General features: G+C 35.8%; 1 protein-coding gene across 4 annotated transcripts in view; it reads left to right on the top strand.

The window, feature by feature from the left end:
- Positions 1-18936, top strand: part of PRR16 (proline rich 16) — a 280952-nt gene that overhangs the window by 68571 nt on the left and 193445 nt on the right. The window contains exon 1 of one of the 4 annotated variants that reach the window (XM_070569478.1): positions 7215-7288. The exons of the other annotated variants lie outside the window; for them this stretch is intronic. The gene's annotated coding sequence lies outside the window, so the exon portion shown is untranslated. Of the gene's footprint in view, positions 1-7214; positions 7289-18936 lie in introns of those variants that run through there. 4 annotated transcript variants of the gene reach the window in all.

Here is an 18936-nt window from a genome sequence, read left to right as displayed (position 1 = left end):
TCATGGCTAAAGTAGCTAGGGTGGGACATTGTCCCAATTAACTAAGTGTCAAATCTAGTAGACTTTGTTGTGTTCCATGGCTACAGATTTATCTAGCCCCAATTCTAGATGGCTGATTGTAAAATAATTAATCTGACAAATGCTTATGGAGCACCTGTTACACACAGAATGTTGCTAGGCATTTAGAGATACAATGTTGAGTAAAAATAGATAAGTCCCTGCCCTTCTGGAGTTTATATTCTATCCTAAGGAATAGAATTATATAATTTCTCACAGACATGTACAATTGCAACACTCATCAGCTCTGTAAAGGATGCATAAGGGAATTTGGCCCAAATCAGGAAAATTGAAGCAAACTTTCCTAAGAGAAGAAATTGAAAAATTAGTACAAGATAACTAAGTAATGAGAGGAAGTACATATGTGCTGGGCAGGGGGAATGCTGTTGATAAAAATGTTATCAGGAAAATGAGGTATTGCACAGAATGTTCCATGGCACCTATTTGTCAGTATCACTAGGAAAGCATCTTCAAGTATACAATCATCTATTACTGCTTAATAACAACCATAAATATGAAGTTCAAGACATTACAAAATTTGTTGAGAAATAATAGACTTAGTCATTATGTTTGAATAGCTAGTATTTTAGTTTTTCTAAGATGTTCAGTAGAACGGAAATTATTTGACTGCAGCGAAAATGAAAAAGAATGGAGAAATAAGTGGCAAATTGTGGGTTTGATTATGTTACAGGCCTAAGATATAGGAGGTTTCTCGGTTTGGTGGTGAATAACTAAAAGTGAAATAAAGACGTTTTAGAAAGCATCTATGCTCCCCTTCCACGCTAGTGAGAGAACTGTTCCAGTGCCCCTTGTGTTGATCAGGACCAACAGAAGGGGCGAGCAGATCTCAACATACATAGCAAACAAAAGTGTTTGAAAATGCATCATCTCTGAGTCACATAGGCCTGGATTTAAATTCTGGTGCTGCTATTCAGAGGGTCATTTCTCCATCTGTGAAAGTAGAAACAACATTAATAGGATTAATTGAGTTAATATTTGGGTAGGTAGATGTTTCCTCCATTATTTTTCCTCTTTCTTTTTTGCCCTCAATTTCTTTTCTTCCTCACTGTTAACAGATTTTTAAAATGCAGTGTAGTCTAAAGGGCGGAAGGACAGAGCTTGGCAGATGCCCTGATTATTTCAGTATCTTCGCTGCTCTTTACCAGCCCTCAATATTGTGTTGATTCTTTTTAAAGCGAGGCAGTATTAAAATTTGACTTTTGGAGTCAGAGTAACTTGGATTAAAATGCTGACTCTTTGACTAACTAGCTGTGTGACTGTTGACCAGTTATTTAATTTCACTTTAAATTCAGATTCTTATTAAATGTGGATAATAAGCACCCCCTCATCAAGATGTCCTTCTCTTAGCATAGCCTGTCATATAATCAATACACAATAAATGCATGTTTGTTTTCTCTGTGTACTTGAAATAAATCAAGCAAAGTTAAGCTTTATCAGATGTCACTGTGTGTTAAATCCAAGAGTTTTCTGCCAACTGCTAATGCTTCCTTGGTCAAAGAGTAAGACCTGTGCATTCATGTAAGGATAGGATATGATAAATATGTAAGAGAAAGTGCCATTGATGTGGAACTAATGTCAGTGCAGGAGTGTGGAGAAAGGCATTAGCCATACTGGAATATACTTGCTTCGCTCACCGGAGGGAAAATAGTAGTGGATTCTCTGACTTGGTAGAACAGGTTCTCATGTTGTGCTAGCATCACGTCTTATGTATTTAATAAATCTTTACTATTTGATTGGATGAATGAGTATGTCCACCAAGAGCTCAGTGCAGGATGTTAGGAGCAGGTCATGGATTTACTCACTCATGTAGGATCAAAGGAGAATTTTGGTGATGGAGTCATAAACAAAAGTGGGTCTCAGGCATCCTCTCAGATCCCAATTCACAATCTCCTATGGCATTTGGAGACTAAAAGTGACATATGGTTTTCGTAGTAACGCAGGCTATATAATAGCTAGACCATTTTGATAATAGCCTGTGGACCTCTGAAGTTCATACTGATTTGAAATTCGATTTGCGTCTTTCAAAAGCCTTGGTTGGCTCCTTTCATTGACATGGCTAGAGATGTGGTCAGTGGGGGGAGTAATGGTAAATATTTCTTTTCTCAGCCTCATTGTAGGTACTGCCTCAAGTGACTACACTGGGAACTGGATGCTATATTCTTTATTATTGATAGTCACTGGGCATAACATTAATATGACCTAGAAAATACAGAAGAATTATAAAGAGAAGCCAAACAATAAGATTTATGTATCATTTTGGATAGTGTTGTTGACATTTGTAATATGGCTGAAGTCAAATGGAAATTATAAGGCATATAGTGAAACACGGTATTTATCTTTTTACCATTCAGAATCTATAGATTTTATGTCATGTAAGATAAAATTGAAAATAAGAAATATATTTCCTGATTAAATGTGGATTATTCCTATCTTGTCCTACAAAATTGATACAGTTTTTTTTGTTATTTTAGAAATAGTTTTAGGAAATTCTTGTCATTCAAAAACCAGTATTTTCTATATACAAACTATACCATGTTTCTTGATCTTGCCCATCCTTATGGAAATTAACCAGGTGCAAATTTATTCTACAACTTTCTAAGCTTAGGCAAATTGTGTCTTATAGTAATGTAGATTTTGCAGGAGAATCTTTAAGAAATTATCATCATAACTATAATTTTTATTTCTATAGCTTGTCATGCCTTAGGAAATTCTTTGGCACTCATTTGCTATTGATTTTTAGAGTCATCCACTGCATGTTAATGATGAAAGAAAGATTGGAATTCAGATGAGGAGATCTGAATTCTGAGCCTGCCTCTTCAACTAACGAGCTTCATAATCTTGACTAAATATTTTCAGCCCTCTGACATGGCACAGTTCAGAGAATAGACTAGATTACTCTGAACTCAGACTACTTCTTTCATTTTATAGATAGTCCAGAGATTTTAACTGGTTTGTCCAAGACAAATTTGTTTTAGGTGATTTACCTAAAAATATAATCCAGTTTTTCTGCCTTAGTTTTAGTGCTATTTCCACAACACTCAGACACTATGAAGAATGAAGGAGATAGATTAAGTGGCAAGCAACTTTCTTCCCTTTAGTGAAAAATAAAATATCTTGTGAGGCGCATACACAGATTATTATTCTTGCAAAATTCTACAGGGAGTTGTTATTAAACCATGGTCTGAGGACATTAAACAGAGCAGTGATGACTAGAATATTCCTTAAGAACCAATCTCATCATACTTATTTAATGTTTTGGTAGGGTTACTAAATGGTAAATTGGATACTACTTCCTTTGTATCATAACTTGATTTTAGTAAGGCATTTTGCTGAGTGTTTTGTGGTGTCTTTATTATACAGGGGGGCCATCCCCAGAATCAGGAAGAAGAGATGCTTTGAATTATAGCTCACAGTTTTTCATCCACGTAATTGTTCTGAATGATGATGCAGGCAGGCCTGAGTTTTGGCAGCTTCTTAGTTTTATGGTGGAGGTGCTTTCTCTTGTTATTTTTTTAATCAGAGGTCTTTTGGTTTCCAAGGTGAAAATTGTCTTCACAAAGTATTTGCAAGGTCATGAGATCTCATAATCTTTTTTCTTCACATCCCGCTAGAGAGATTTTAAGGCCACGCTCACAGCAACTGGTGAATTCATTTTCAAGAATTGAAAATCTCTTATTATGTTTCAAGGCAATCAATAACCGTTTACTAGCGTTTTAAGAAATAAGTGTTGTCCCTCATTCCCACAATGCTTCTGATTAATGTGATTTATTTTTCTCGATTCTTTATACCACGATCAATAATCACGCTCGAATAATACCCTCAATGACATTATGACTTGGTGTAATAATTACCAATGAAACAATCACACTCAGATCATGTCAATTAATACAGTCTTTCAATAAATGAGATAGAATTTTCTAGCAAATCACATAGTAGGAATTCAGTAAATGTTCTACTTGTCTACTTTTTGAGTCTAGCCAGGAAGGCCTTCTCTATTAACATTCCAATGAGTTTTCTGTTTTGTTTTGTCCCTTTCCAACATCTTTTTCTTAAGTTGGTTAAATCCATAGAAGGAATAGTAAATAAAATTTGCAGATGACATACATTTGAGAGAGGATAGAAAACATAGTGAAGTTTAGAATCAAATTTTCGAAATCAAGTTTGTTTAATGCTTTTTGGGGAAGGGACCAGGTATGTAGGCAGGACTGCCAGACGTGGTTTTATATCTCCTCACAAACTCTCACTTTGGGAGGCTTTATGCCAATAATCTTTGTGTGTTCTTTATAGCGAATGTTTATAAATTTATAGTGTTTGTTTGTTTGATTGTTTGTGGCAATTCAGCATTCCTAAGATCTTGGTAGTCTGGCATAAGTTCTGATAGTTCTTTCTTCCTCTTCTTGTAAAGACACTGATCACATCATGAGGGTCCCACCGTCATGATCTCACCTAAACCTGATTACTTCCCCAAGGCTCCATCCCCAAATACCATCACATTGGGAGTTAATGCTTGAACATATGAATTTTGGGAGGCTGCAAACCTTCAGCCCACAAACATTTATAACAAGACCTATCTATAAAATGAGTAACTTCCTGGATTCTCCAAAGCATAAATGTAACCTGTTAGAAAACCTTTTAAGGTTTTATTGGTTTGAGTCTCAGTTATTTTTTTTCCCTATGTGGCACAGCAAGATTTTAGTTTGAGAAATATAATCCTGACCATTGTCACATGTTTTCCCATCTAGAACTTATTCCAAAAAATGGTGGGTTCTTCACAGGAATTATGTGTCAGCCAAATTGTATTCTTTGAATATAATCAGGAAACTTTTCACCAATACCATTGTAAGACTCAGTGCACTGAACTGGAAAATTCACAATTTAAATGGCGTAAAATAGAACCGTATATTAGCTCTATACAGATCTATACAGATCCATGTATATATCTACATAATACATAATTTATTAGCTGCTCCTCCCAGCTTTGTTGAAGTATTATTGACAAATAAAAACTGTATATATTTAAAGTATGCAATATGATGATTTGTGGGTTTTTTTGAGGAAGATTAGCCCTGAGATAACATCTGCCACCAGTCCTCCTCTTTCTGCTGAGGAAGATTGGCCCTGAGCTAACATCCCTGCCCCTCTTCCACTATTTCATATGTGGGATGCCTGCCACGGCATGGCTTGATAAGCACTGCATAGATCCGCACCTGGGACCTGAACCGGCGAACCCTGGGTCGCCAAAGCAGAACCTGTGAACTTAACTGCTGCACCACCAGGTTGGCCCCTATGATGTTTTGAGATATATGTACATTGTGAAATGATTACCACAATTAAGCTAATTAACATATCCATCACCTCACATAGTTACCATTTTGTGTATGTGTGGTGTAAACACTTGAGATTTACTCTCAGCAAATTTCAACTATACAATGCATTATTCATAACTATAGTCACCATGCCATACATTAGGTCTCCAGAACATTTATCTTATAACTAGAAGGTTGTACCCTCTGACCAACATCTTCCCTTTTTCTCAAACTCCAGTCCCTGTTAACCACCATTCTATTCTCTGTTACTATGAGTTTCACTTTTTTTTTTTAGATTCCATATAGAGTGAGATCATGCCATATTTGTCTTTCTGTGTCTGGTTTATTTCACTTAGCATAATGTCCTTCATGTTCATCCATGTTGTCACGCATGGCAGGATTTCCTTCTCTTTTAAGGCTGAATAATATTTCATTGTAGATATATATACCACATTTTCTTCATTCATTCATCTGTCAACAGACACTTAGCATATTTCCATATTTTAACTACTGTAAATAATGCTGCAAGGAACATGAGAATGCAAATATCTATTCAAGATAGTGATTTTATTTCCTTTGGATCTATACCCAGAAGTGGAATTGCTGGATCAAATGGCAGTTCTATGTTTAACTTTCTGAGGAGCCTCTATACTATTTTCCATGATGGCTATCCCCATTTGCATTCTCGCCAACATGTACAGTGGTTCCCTTTTTCTATATCCTCCCAACACTTGTTATTTTTTGACTTTTTGATAATTCTAATAGATGTGAGATGGCATGTCATTGTGGTTTTGATTTGCTTTTCCTTGATGATTAGTGACATGGAGCATCTTTTCATATATCTGTTGGCCATTTGTGTGTCTTCTTTAGACAAATGCCTATTCAGGTCCTTTGCTCATTTTTTAACTGAGTTATTTGTTTTCTTGCTGTTGAGTTGCATGAGTTTCTTAGATATCTTGGATATTAACCCCTTATGGGATGTATAATTTGTAAATATTTTCTCCCGTTTCCTATATTGCCATTATATTTTGCCAACTGTTTCCTTTACTGTGCAGAAACTTTTTAGTTTGAGGTAGTCTCACTTGCTTATTTTTGCTTTTGTTGCCCCTGCTTTTTGTGTAAAATCCAAAATGATCCTTGCCAAGACCAATACTTTGGGCAAATCACTGGCAGTTCTGGATATTTATTTTCTCATGCAAAATAAAGGGTTTGATTATATATAATTATAATTCCTGTGGTTTCTTTAGCATTATTAAGTAGAGATTGTAATGTATGATTACATTTCAATTATTAAATACTTAGTAGAAGAAATATGAACCGTGTCTGATTATTAGGTTATTGACAGTTTGAATTTAGCATCCCTTGAAATAACATGTTTTTCAAACTTAAAATTCTTTTACGTCAAAGAATCATTTTGGAACTCATTCTACTTGGAACCTGTTAATATTAGAAAATATTTCAAGTTATATGGGAGAGGACATAGGTATCGGTTAAAGGTTTAGAGTTTCTACAGCAAAGAACAGGAGCTTTTCATTAGAAATCTGGCCTTTTATCATATTTGGATATTTTTGTTTGTTTGTTTTTACCCTTCAGATTATTTAAGCATTTCCATGTCTTTTGGAATTTTTATAAGTTAAAAACCAGAAGTTTAAAGAACGATTCTTTAAAATAATCCATTCTCTGTGTTAACTCAATTATGGGAATCCTTTCACAGTGTACACATAATATCAAATCATCAGGTTGTACACTTTAAATATGTCACAATTTTATTTGTCAATTATGCCTCAATCCTGAAAATAAAGTGAAATAATCCATTCTTCCACAAAACAGAACAAAGGCTCTGAGATTTCCTCCACCTGAAGGTTGAAGACCATTAAGAAGTAAATTAATATAATGACTTTGAGGTAAATTCATTCTTTATATAAACATTATGTGGTTGTGGAGAGATAACAGATATTTAGAAGGATTATAAATAGAGTAGATACTCTACTTCTGTGTTTTTGATTTAGAAAATTTTGAAACAAAATAGATATGTTGTCACTAGACCCTAATGTTAGTTCCATATGTAACTTTCGATATGAATTTGCATGTATATTAAGTAAAGATTATTCATACCCTTCTGGGAAATAATTGGGTAATGATGTTTTTTAAAACCCATATCTAAATCCCTTTAACAAATGATACTAAATCAGTATCTTCCAATTGTTCTTACCTAATTTTTATAAGGAACTTTACTACTTGCTTTGTATGAATGAGATACAGCTTGTATACTCAGTTATGACATCAATAAAATATGTAGGCTTCATTTGATACTTTGGTAATTTTTGGTTTTGGTTATTTTTGGATTACGACACTCTACAATACAAATTAACATCAATTTTATTGACTTGTGTTAGTAATCCACAATTGAAACGTCCAGGTATACATGGTGGCATAATGGGTTATGATATTTTGCAGGGAGCTAGTATACTGATGATCTGTTTACAAGCCTGTATTTTATACTTGTGCTGAAATCCTAGCTGAGCTTTTTAATTCCATCATGTGATATATTAGAAATTAACTGGGAAAGAAAAGGATTTAAGAAAATATTAAAGAGAGGTATAACTTTGAAAAATAAAGTGGTAAGTTGGTGTATTTATACGTGTCATTGAGATGAAATGATATCTTGAGGTTTTATACTCTTTATTTGTGGAAATTACCCCATTCAGACCCATCTGATTAACCTTGCCTGAAAGTGGAGAAACATTTTAAAACTACTAGTTTCAAAAATAACTTATACTGCTATGTTTGATTGGATTTCTGATTCATCAAAATGTGACCTGGAAAGATGATAGATATTTGGAATAGAGCCAGACTCTGAGTCCTTTCTCTATCACTCCCTATGTGTGAAAGCCCTAGCAAATCTCCAGCCTTACATATAAAATAAAAATAAAATGATACTTGCTGCTTAAGGATTTGTGGGATGGAAGAAAGGGGGAATGTTTCCTTTGAAACAGCTTTGTTAATTCTAAAGTGTATTTCAAGCCTTAGAAGTTATCTTCTCAAGACCCAGTACCCCTAAAATATCACTCTATTTCATTGTTTTGAGTACTGGGCTTATTATAAGTGCAATTAACTTTACATTTGCATCATACAGGGATTTCTTCCACAGTATTTTGACATTTCAATTTATTCTGAATGGTTTTTCCCCCTGAATTTTGACAGAATTGATTTAGCCTATTCACACATGGATCATGGCCTATTCTGTGTTAAATGTATAAACATGGCATTGTTGACTCTGGTGTGTGACATTCCTCCTGGCCTTTCCAGTGGATGTTACTAAAACAATAGCTTGACTGGCATATACTTTTGTATCCTGTTGTTTTACATATTTTCTTTTGGTGTTTATTTTTACCAACAGTCTAGAATTTCTTGGCCCCACAACTGTTTAGAACAATGTCTTTTGCTGAGGTAGGCTATTGGCTGATGGAAATATTTTTGATCACTGACTTCAGTCTCAAAATGAGAAACTGAAACACTCATCTCTTGTTTTAAAATTGATTAATTTGTAAATAGTTTATAGATGTGCATTCTATAAAATTTAAGTTTCAAAAGGACATTCATTTTACAGTAAGACTTTCTTCTGTCTTTCTCTCCTGTCTCTCACTCTTCCTCCTGTGAAGCAATAACTGTTAACAATTTCTTGAATTGCTTCCTATACATATTATAGAAGCAATTCTCTGTGAATTCAATCAGGAAGCACTTTTACCTTAACTTAGCCAACATCATGCTGTTCTTAGGTTTCACTCTGATCTTTGATGTATCACTCTTACATTGGTAAAAATGTGATTTTCTTATACGTCTCATGAAGTTCTAGGAATTGTTTTTTCTTTCTGTTCTTAAGGTATGCTCAGCTTCTGTATAATTTCTAAGTAAACAGCTTTTCAGCAGTTTGTTTTTGGTGTTTCATGCTTATCAGATCAGTGTGTGTTATGCTATCATACTTCTCATATCTTATAAATTAGTGTAGAAGAATAAATCTGCTGTCCTAAGCCAGGTATCTCATGCATGCCATTTTGGCACTCTTGTGTCTACGATTGGCAGTGTTGGCTCTTAACTTAAAAATACACGCCCAGTCTGGGTTGCTGGTTTTCTGGCCTGGTTTCTTTTTCCTGAGGCACAATCTGCTTGCCTAGGGCCGAGTTTTGGACTGAATGCTTTTTTACCCCACCTAATTCTTATGTTGAAGCCCTAACCCTCAACACCATGGGGGTTTTGAGAGGAGGAGGCTTTGAGGAGTAATTAGATTAGATGAGGACATGAGCATAGGGTCTTCGTGATTAGAGTACCGCCCTATAAGAAGAGGCCAGAGAACTTGTTCTTTCTCCCCTCCGCCATGTGAGGCTACGTTAAAAAGGTAATCAGTGTCTGCAAACAAGGAAGAGAGCTCCCACCAGACACTGAATCTGCTGGTACCTTGATCTTGGACTTCTCAGTCTCCAGAACTGTGAGAAATAAATGTTTTTTTGTTAAGTCACCCAGTCTATGAATTTTGTTATAGCAGCCCAACCTGCCTAGCTCTCAGAGGGCCTCTTCCCTAAGGGACTGGAGCTTACCTTGGTTTTTCGGTTAACCTTCCTACCACTCTGCTTTTTCCATCACATTTGCCTGGAATAGACAAAGGTCACAGAGCATGGTGGGAGTTTATCAGTAAGACAACTTACTACCTTATAGAGGACAGTCTTGTGTAATAAATTATCTGTCCCTTGGGACCAGGACTTCTTTTCTCCGGGTCCACTCCCCTTCCCACCCATGTCCACTCCGGTTCAACATGTCTGTTAGATGAGGCTGCAGAATATATGACAGTCATAGGAGTTTTATGTGGTTGCAAAAGGTACATTTCTAAGACAACATGACACAGCTTTAGTTTGAATGAATACACTGGGACCCTGTTTTGTTCCTGTGGTTGTTAATGCATCACCAATACCTGCTGGACAAGTGATTACAAGCTTTGTGCTGTGAGGTAATTGCTTCTTTGCATGCAGTCATCTTTTAGGAGACCCGGAGAATCCAGGAAAACTAATACAAATGGAGCCAGGCAGTCTGCAATAATAGCAGGAACTGCAAATTCCAATAGGTGACAAGATGACTTTCAAAAAATACAGGTCTCTAGGTCCCACCTAGATTCTGCATCAATAGTGCGGGATAGAGCCCAAAGCATCTGTACTTTTAAAAGCTCTTTAGGTGATAAGGTTGTACAGTTAGCGAGGAATTACTGCCCCAAAGAGCAAGTGATGAACTTTCTGTCATTGATTATGAACAGGGATATGATGTTTATGGGAAAGATCTTTCTTGAAAGAAACCAAAATAAAATCATCCTGAGAAAAAAATAACTTTTTCATGTCCTACATAGAAAATAATATAAAGGACCAACTCTTCTCCCTCAATCTTCTACTTTCTCTGCCACCTAATCAAGGGGACCAATTCTAAATAGAAAATATTGCTCAATATTTGTTGATTTATTGTCTGTGTTGTATAGCATGGCATAAAGTCTATTGCATTTTTTTATTCATGTAGTGAACAGAGTAGTATAAAAGTGAGAATAACTCTTCAGTAATGATAGATTATACAACACCACAAACATTTTTTTTAAAATAGAGATTCTGTTGCTTCTTTGGCACACAAGGTCTAGACACTAAATGTCTCATATACTAGGTTAACTTGTCAGAACCATCCAAGTAGAGGTTTTGTGAAATGAATTTAGCCAATTCTAGGAAAACAAATGTTTTTGTAATTCTGTTCTCACTGGTTTTTGACAAATCAATAGACTCACCAGCCACCTCTAAAGCTTTCATACTAGGTCCCCTTTCTGAGGCCTCAACTGGTGAACTTTTTATTTTTCACTTTGGGTCATATGAGATTCATTCATTTCACTCATATTTTGACACCTCCATTTTATATATCTCTGTCTTCACTATCCTGCTTTTAGGGGTTGTTTTCCTTTCTGTTTATAAATAGTTATAAATGTTTTCTGGATGTGCTGAGTTTTTCCGTTGTATAGTCATAAAACACCATTTTGTAAATCATTTTTTACTCTATCCTCCATAAGCATTAAGGTGTTTTATTTTTTTAAGTGTGCTCTGTTATAAGCTTTTAAATTTTATACCTGTAAAAAACTCATAAGAGTGGTGCACAGACTGTTAGAACATTTAGTGTAATACACTGAGGAGAGAGTCTTGCTAGGCAAGTGTTAAGGCAAGTTCATTGCTTTAGTTTTAACAGTGATGTGGTTATGAGGTTTTCCATTCAACACAAAATCTTGTGTTTTGGAAACAGAAACTGGAGGGAGAATTTGGTACCACAGGGAGAGAGCATGGACATGCTTTGCATAGTATGTTCATTTAATAAGCATTTACTGTCTTGGAAGAGAGAAAGAAATAAAACTCATAGTCCCTGAACTCAGAAGGCTTATAAGTTGGAAGAGGGGACAAGCAGAGCACAGCAGATGATGCTTAGAAGATGTCCATTGGCACATAAAACTCTAAAAGAGATGACAAAACAGGAGGCTACCCCACAAAGGGATAGCAAAAAAGTGCGATGGTGTCATATGACGTCGCAGTCTGTTCAGGGAAGGGTTCTTAAAAGAGATGCTCATGAATCTGGGCTTTGAAATGTGGGCAGGAATTTGCTAGGTGGAAGGTAGAGAATGATAAATGTCAGGGGAGTCTTTGGAAACAGGGACCTTGTTTGGAACAGCTGGGTAAAAGGCTAATGTAAAGGAATAATTGGAGACAACATTAGGGATGTTTTATGACTTTTGTGAGACAAGTAACAGAAACTCTGGTGAAAGAAAAAAATTAAATGGCAGGGATTATTGGATCATGACAGCTTAAAATTCCAGGGATTCAATTCAGTTTAGATACAGCTTATTAAGACCTGAAGATTTGACCAGGACCTGGTTTCTCTGATATTTCTTGACTCTGTGTCCCCAGGATTTGTTCAATCTCCACGTTACAAGTATTATATCTTTGACTGTCAAATCCAGGAGATGAGAGCATCTCTTTGGTGAATTCCATAGAAGAGAAATAAAGCTCTTTGTCCTGGAAGCTTCAGCAAATATCTCTAATAGCTTATCTGCCTATCCTTGAACCAATCACTGTGGATCGAGAGGATGGGGTGTACTGAATGGCTTCTGCAAGTCACTTCCATTCCTAGAGCTGCCATTGTGATACTGCTGAATGAGAAAGAAGTGAATTTATCAAGGGAAAATTAGGGTACTGTTGGTGGAAGAACAGGAGAATAAATGATAAAAAGGTAACCACCAGATATCCTGTATAGGTGATATACTGGGCCAGATGTTAATGTAGGGACTAAAGAAGCTTAGATGGTTTTCAGTAGAAATAGGGCCCAATACAAAGAGTAATGGAAAAGCATAATATTCAAGTAACTTATGACTTAGGCATTATACTGCTAGGTATTTTACCAAGGGGAACTCATGAAAATATGTGGTAGAAGACCTATACAGTAATATTCATAGTAGCCCTATTCATAGCAGCAAATCTGAAAACCATCTAAATGCCAATCAAGATGAGAGTGGATGAGAGTAATCTGTTGTATATTCACAAATAATATCATAGGCAAAATGAATAATCCATAGCAAAATGCAACAACATAGATAAATATTAGTAATTAATTGTTAGATGAAAAAGTGGATTCCCAAAGATTATAAACATTAGAAACAACTAAATTTTAAAAGTATCTAGCTTTTAAGGATAATCTGAATGCAATAAAATTACACAGAAAGGGACAAGAGCAAAAATAAGTAGACAAGTGAATAGGTAATATAGATGGCTATGTTACATGGTTTGAGGAAAAAAAAATGTAAAATGATAGTTTGCTGGAATGGGAATGTTGGGGTGTTATTTTATATGTGACCATCATTGAAGTCTTCTCTTAGAAGATGGCATTTAAAGAGAGAATGGATGGAAGTGAGCCATGTGGATGACAAGGGAGGACGTCTGTCTTGGGCAGAGGGAGTAGTACATGCAAATACAACAGTAACTGCAGTGGGAGTGTACTTGGCCTGTTCCAGGAACTTCTGTGAAGCCAGTAGGGCTGAAGTGAAATGAGTATGAGGAAGAATGGTAGGATGTAAAATCAGAATGGCAGAAGAGGTTCAGCTCACGTAGGACTATCACAGCCATTATAAGGACCTGGCTATTAACCTCCATGAGACAGGAATCCTTTGGAGAGTTTTAAGGAGAGGAGTGATATATTTTTAAAAGGATCACTCTGGCTGCTTTGGAAAAAAAGGACAAGAAGGTCAAGCTTGGAATCAGGGAGACTGGAGATCAGTTAAAAGTCTTTAGAATCATCCAAGAGACAGATGTTGGTACCTTAGGAGAAGATGATTGATCTGGTTGTCTGTTACTTTGGAACAAATTACCCCAAAATTTAGTGTCTTATAGCAACACCCATTTTATTATATGTCACACTTTTCTTAGTCAAGAATGTGAGCTGGGCTCTCAGCTGGGCAATCCTGCTTGATAAGGAGTAAACAAAGGTCATTTGGAGGTATTCAACTGGTAGCTTATCTGGGGGATCCAAGACATCTTCACACACATGCCTGGTACCTTGGAAAAGGGGATCAGGGAGGCTGGGCTTAGTTGAGTCTTTCTCTCCCTCCTTATAGTCTCAGGGCCTCTCCACATGGTCTTTCCAGTGCATTATTCAGAATGCTTACATAGTAGTTTACAACTCCAAGAGGAAGTATCCCAAGAGACCAAAAGTGGTAGCTGCCAGTGTCTTAAGGTCTGGATCTGGAAAGTGGCACAGAATCACTTCCGTCATATTTTATTTGTTAAAGCAGTCACAGAGCCCACCCAGGGTAAATTCCATGGTGGGGAATTTAAACTTTATCTCTTGATGGAAGGACTCCCAATGAATTTGTGGCCATATATAACCTGCCGTAGTACAAGAGGTACAGGTTGTGAGAAGTGGTTAAATTCTAGGTACATTTTAAATGTTTAGCCTATAGGTTCAGCTAATGAATTAGATGTGCATTGGAGGGAAAAAGAAGAATCAGGGATGGCCCCATGATTTTTGATCTAGACAGCTGGAAGAATGGAATTGCCATTTACTGAAAGGGAAAACTGTGAGAAGAAAAATCAGAAGTTCCATTTTGTACATGGTAAGTTTGAGTTACCCGTTAAATACCCAAGAAGACATACCAAATAGGCTATTATATGTACGACTCTGGAGTTCAGGAGTGAAGTCTGAGCAGAGGCTATTTGCATATAGATGGTATTTAAATTAATGGGACTGAATGAGCTTCATTCAGGGAGGAGAGTAGGTGGAGAAGAGGAGAAATTAATTACTGAACCTAGAGAAATTCAAATATTAGCAGTTACAGAAATGGAGAGGAACTAGCAAAGAAACCAAGAAAGACTAGGTCATGAAATAGAAGAACTGAGGAAAAGGATGTCTGAGAAGCCTACTGAAACTATATGGAGTGGGGAGTGATCAAATTGGTTACACTGCTGATTACGTAGATAAAAACTGAAACTTGAATATTATCTTGGAGCCTAGGATCCATTGGTAACTCTTCTAGGAGCTATTTTGTTTGAGGCATGGGAACAAACACCTATGGGAGTGGCTGCAACAAAAAACATGAAGAGAGCAAGTAAAGAAAGCTAACATGGACAAAATCCATAGTACACTTTCTAGTGTGCCTCTTGTCTACCAAAATGAAATGCCTCTGTTCTCATCTTGGCCTCTGTGTCTGAACAGAGGCAAGTGGAGGGCTCTGGGCATTGGTATCAACTTAAGGGCAATTGCTGAAGCTAATGTCTGTGCCTTTAAGTCTGTGACTTAAAGAATGTTGACTAGAATTGTTTCTGGCCGTTGAATATGTTTATATTTGTCTCCTTCTCACACTGTGAAATATCCAGAAAGTTTCATCACTTTGAATTTAAATGCTTGTTTGGAAATAGTTTCTTAGTATTATATCAAAATGGCAGAGGAATAAATTTCAATTTCAAACCTATAAGGAAAAAAATTGAATTTGAAAGCCTTTGAGCTTATACTTCTCAGCTGGCCATAATTCACACCATCATTTACTGTCTTGTAAATATTTCCTTCCTTGTCTCTGTAGGCATTTGTGTTAGAGCTGTTGATTTCATTGTGGCAAGGCTGCTACCTTCTCTTGGATAATTTAGTAAAACTTTAGAAGGAGTACAGTGAACCTGGAGGACATTGATCCCACAAATAGGATACTCGAATTCCCGACCTGGAACTCACTGGAGTGGAGAACTCACTGCCACTCACTGGATAATATTGATGACAAAGATGTTAATGGTAGTAATGCCACCTCTACAACATGACTGCAAAAAAGAGGTGCTGTGCTAACTATGTTATACATACTATCTCATAGAACCCTTCCTATAAACTGGGGTAGGAATTATTATTGTTGCCATTTTACAGATTACAAAATGAGGTTAAATAATTTGTCTAGTGTCACACATCTAATCTGTGCAGTCAACCTCAGAAGGTAGGTACAGTCCAGAGCTTATAAGGTTTGAATGCTAACTGTCTCCCCTTTGCTATCTTTAATTCATTTTAGGGAAGTAAGGGCAACAACTGACCTGCTTACTCCTTATTGTGAGAAAAAAACAGAAATATATGTAAATACACTTTTAGACTTAAAAAACACTATATAATTTTGAGATAATATCTACAATGAAAGTTGGAACATATTAGTTTAATCCTCTGGTTGACCCATTTTTTATGGTTGCTAATTTCTGACACTTCCCTTCTCTTTAAAGTTCTTGGATTTCTAATTTCAATTAAATAGTGTCAAGTTACCTGCCTTTCAGTTTTTCATACCTGAAGCCAAATGATTTATATGTTCCCTTTTCTACAAAAATAGATCACATATTTATAATCAGTAAATATAAATTTTATAGCAGTTTTTTTAATAGTATTGACTTGCCTAGTTTTGAAGTGATTGTTCTCAATTCAAATATATCCCATTGTTTTTAAGCTAAAAAAATCCAAAGCTTAGAGAAGCATATACATGATTCAAGAGATTAAAAGTGTAACTTGATTTTCAAAACATATTTGTGTTCATGTTAAGCTTACTGGCAAATAATTAGAAGGAAAAAGTCCCCAAAATAATTTTTTTCCAATAAAATTTTAGGTTCTCTCTTCTTTATGTGTTAAGTTAGGTAAGATACTTTTCATTTAATTTATTTTCATTCTGATATTATTTCACCCAGAGGAATACAAATAAGAGGAATCTAAGGTCATTTACACTCTGTGTCTACCAATTTATGAGTTCTGTGAAACTAATTAATTCATACATCAAAAGATATGCTAAACCATACTGCAAAGCAAGTGGTCTATTTTCTCTCTTTTTCGACTAATCATAAACATAGGCTTAACATTACAAATTTATTCAGCTTAGTTTGAGAAATTCAGAAAAGACTGATTTTAAAGACACTTTAGTAATCTAGAGCATAGATTAGACATGACACAAAATTTGATTTAGGCAACCTTGAAATATCCTCAATTCAGGAGTCAGTCTCTCCTGAAATCTCTCCAAAGCTGTTGGGGTCCTGCATTGTCTAGAGCAGAGTCCAGCACATGGTCCTCCCCATGCCCTTGTGTCTACTCAGGGGTGCTGCATTGTACTGGCACCACCTTTGTTCATGGCATACATTCACTGTTCTGGGCAAATGGTGATATTCACGCCAAATTAAGAAAATTTATGAAAAAAATGGATTTGAGAGAATTTTTTTGTTTTTTTCTTTTGTTTTATTCTTCTTTTCTAATTCTAGCCTCGTAAGTCCCAGCTTTTTCCCCCTGCTGAGTATTCAACCTGTCTCCTTTGTGAGAACTCTGCTAGGAATGCTTCTCATTGGAAACCAATAGTTTTGAGATAAATTAGACCTTTTGAAAATAACATTTTTTCTGTGTATAAAAGGATGATAGATTCCTTGTCAAAAGTGTGGCTAACATACTGAAATGTAAAGGAGAAAGTAAACTACAAAACATAATCAGAGAAAGAATGAATGCTTTCAAAGAGAAAGCCTTGAATTCCCAGAGTAGTAATGGCCTAAATGGGACCATTCTTAAATGTTAATGTTGTTGTTGTTGTGGCAAAAGAAATTGTTGGTTTTATCAATTCTCAGATTTTTGAATTCAGCTTACTTCTCTCATGAAAATACTACATGTATCTTTTTCAAATTAAAGCACTTTGATATTCAAAATTATTTCGAATTTGGATATAAATAATGAATATTAATATTTCACTATTCTTTATAAATGAAGACTCCAGGACTGTTAGTTAGAAGAATGTGAGACCCCTTCACTCAAGAAACATTTATCGTGCACCTACAATATGCCAGTTACTGTTGTAGATGCTGTGCGTATAAGATCTCTAATTCCTTAGTTTCTAAGAAACCAGTAGGGTTATGGAATTAGGAAGATGATGAGACTATAAGCATGAATTGTTGCTTTGTAGGTAATAAATTTCCCAAAGCATTCTCTTTTTTTTTCTTTTTTTGCTGAGGAAGATTCTCCCTGAGCTAACATCCACTGCCAATCTTCCTCTTTTTGTATTTAAGCCTCTGCCACAGCATGGCCACTGACTAGAAGAGCAGTGTAGGTTCATGCCTGGGAAGCAAACCTGGGCCTCCAAAGTGGAGCATGCCAAACTTAACCACTAGGCCACTAGGGCTGGCCCAGCACTTGTTTTTTAATTAAGATATAATTGACATATGACATCGTGTATGTTTAAGGTATACCCTGTGTTAATTAAACAAATTTATATGTTGCAATATGAGTGCTGCTGTAGCATTAGCTAACAATTCTATCTTGTCATATAATTATCATTTGTATTATCCAAAGCACATGAAAACATTAATTCAAAAAGAGATATGCACCCTTATGTTCGTTGCAGTCTCATTCATAATAGCCAAGATATATAAGCAACCTAAGTACTTATCAATAGATGAATAGATAGAAAAGATGTGGTGTATATATATATACAATGGAATACTACTCCACCATAAAAAAGACGAAATCTTGCCATTTACAACAACATGTGTAGACCTTGAGGGTATTATGCTAAATGAAATGTCAGATGCAGAAAGACAATTAGCATGCGAATTCACTCATATATGAAAGATAATACATAGATACAGAGAACAGATTGGTGGTTTCCAGAGGGGAAGGAGTGGGTGGAGGGCAAAAGAGGTAAAGGGGGACATGTGTATGGTGACAGATGACAAATAGACTTTTGGTGGTGAATACAATGTAGTGTATACAGAAGCCAAAGCACTTTTTAAAAGAAGCAGAGTTATCTATAATACTTGCTGTTTTGTGTTTGTGCAATAACTAATCTAAATTTAGTACTCAAATGTCTCCAGCTGTGGAGAAAGGATTTTTTTTCAGTAAATAATGCAATGTCAATTGAATATATAGACTGGAAATAATAAATGAATTTTGAACTTTACTTCATATACTTAAAAAAGATCAATATTAGAATGAGTGTAGAGGAAGATGGGCATGG

The sequence above is a fragment of the Equus przewalskii genome, chromosome 13, assembly GCF_037783145.1.
Source record: "Equus przewalskii isolate Varuska chromosome 13, EquPr2, whole genome shotgun sequence".
Taxonomy (NCBI): Eukaryota; Metazoa; Chordata; class Mammalia; order Perissodactyla; family Equidae; genus Equus; species Equus przewalskii.
Note: the sequence above shows the minus strand (reverse complement) of the source record. Positions and strands in the feature narration are given on the sequence as shown.